Here is a 2569-nt window from a genome sequence, read left to right on the forward strand (position 1 = left end):
GCCAGTCCCAACAACACAGTGGCCCAGCGCATACGGCAAATTAGAAAACAGACAGTAGGGAGGAGAAGAACCACACGCAACCTAGCAACTCTCCAGAGAAAAAGCACACCACAAAAAGAAAACCAGCCCCCAGATTGCAACGACAGTAACTTGGAAGAACTTCTGAGCCTTCCAGAAAGAGAATTTAAAATTGCCGTGATTAAAAAACTGACAGAAGTCATAAAGGAAAACAATGATAAGGGAAAAATAATCAACGATCAGAAGAATGAAATTGAGTCCCTAAAGAGGGAAGTAAAAGAAATGCAGGAGATAAAAGAATTAGTGGAAGAACTAAAGAATTCTGGGAAAAGCAATGAAAGCAGAATTGATGAAATGGAAGAACGAATAAGTGCTCTTGAAGACACAGAAATAAAAAGAACCAAAACAGAAAAGGAAAGAGAAGTACGAAGGAAAAAGAACAAGAAAGACTTCGGGAACTATCGGACACCATGAGGAAAGGAAATATAAGAGTTATAGGAATACCAGAAGGAGAGGAGAGAGAAGTAGGAACAGAGAAAATATTAAAAGAGATAATTGAAGAGAACTTCCCAAATGTGAAGAAGGAGCTGAAAATTGATATACAAGAAGCAAGAAGAACACCAAACTTCCACGACGAAAGAAAAAATACAGCAAGACACATAATAGTAAAGCTCCCAAGAATCCAGGACAAGGAAAAAATAATGAAGCTGGCAAGAGGGAAGAACAGATAACATTCAAAGGAAAGCCAATCAGGCTGACATCAGACTTCTCCGAAGAAACACTACGGGCAAGGAGAGAGTGGAGGGACATAGTCAACAGACTCCAAGAAAACAGATGCCAACCAAGAATACTCTATCCCGCAAAGCTCTCCTTCCTCTTTGAAGAAAGAATATGGACCTTCCCAGACAAACAGAAACTCCGGAATTTCATTGCAACTAAACCCCCACTCCAAAAAATACTACAAGGAGTCCTAAAGCCAGAACCTCAGAGGGACGAATAACAATGAAAGATGGCCAAAAAAAAAAAAGTTATTAAAAGAATAAATAAATAAAATCAAAGGAAAGACAAACACAATGGCAAATACAGATGTTAACATATCAATATTAACTCTAAATGTAAATGGACTAAACTCTTCAATAAAAAGACACAGAGTTGCAGCCTGGATTAAGAAACAAAACCCAACCTTTTGCTGTCTCCAGGAAACACATTTAGCTACAAAAGATAAAAATAGGCTCAAAGTTAAAGGATGGAAAACAATCCTACAAGCAAATGGACCAAAAAAGAAAGCAGGAACAGCTATACTTATATCAGATAAAACATTTCAAACTCAAAAAGATAAAAAGAGACCCCAATGGTCACTACATTATGATCAAGGGGACAATACTTCAAGAAGAAATAACACTCATTAACATATACTCACCAAACGAAGGAGCACCAAAATATATCAGACAACTGTTGTCCTCTCTGAAAACAGACATCAGAGAAAACACATACGTAGTGGGAGACTTCAACACACCACTATCAACAATGGATAGATCAACAAGACAAAAAATAAGTAAAGAAACCAAAGCTCTAAATAAGGACCTAGAGCAATTGGGCTTAACAGACATCTATAGAACACTAAACCCCAAAAAAACAGAGTACACATTTTTCTCAAGCGCACACGGATCATTCTCCAGGATTGATCACATACTGGGGCACAAGACAAACATCAACAGATACACCAAGATTGAAATCATATCAACCATCTTTTCTGACCATGAAGGCATCAAACTAGAAATAAACCATAAAAAGAAGGCAAGGAACTTTCCTACCTCATGGAGATTAAAAACCACACTACTGGAAGACCACTGGACTAATGAGGAGATCAAAGAAGAAATTAAAAAATTTTTTGAATTGAACGACATGGAGGACACCAATATCCTAAATGTATGGGATGCAGCAAAAGCAGTAATAAGAGGAAAATATATAGCAATAGAAGCTCACATCAAGAAACAAAAAAGAACTCAAAGAAACAACCTAATCTCGAAGCTCAAAGATCTAGAAAAAGAACAACAAAAAAACCCCAAAACCAGTAGAAGAAAAGAAATAATAAAAACCAAAGCAGAAATAAATGAAATTGAAACTAAAAAAAACAATCCAAAAGATCAATGAAACCAAGAGCTGGTTCTTTGAAAAAATAAATAAAATAGATAAACCCCTAGCCAGGCTCACAAAGGAAAAAAGGGAGAAAGCACAAATAAACAGGATCATCAATGAAAGAGGAGAAATCACAACGGACACAGCAGAAATCAAAAGAATAATCAGTAACTACTATGAACAGTTATATGGAAACAAGTTTAATAATCTAGAGGAGATGGACAAATTCCTACAACTCTACAATCACCCAAAGCTAGATAAAGAAGAAATAGAACACCTAAACAGACCAATTACAAGCAGCGAAATTGAAATGGTAATCAAAAACCTCCCCAAAAACAAAAGCCCAGGACCTGATGGATTTACAAATGAATTCTACCAAACATTCAGAGACGAATTAGTGCCTATCCTTCAC

The sequence above is a fragment of the Talpa europaea genome (assembly GCF_964194135.1).
Source record: "Talpa europaea genome assembly, chromosome: 4".
Taxonomy (NCBI): domain Eukaryota; kingdom Metazoa; phylum Chordata; class Mammalia; order Eulipotyphla; family Talpidae; genus Talpa; species Talpa europaea.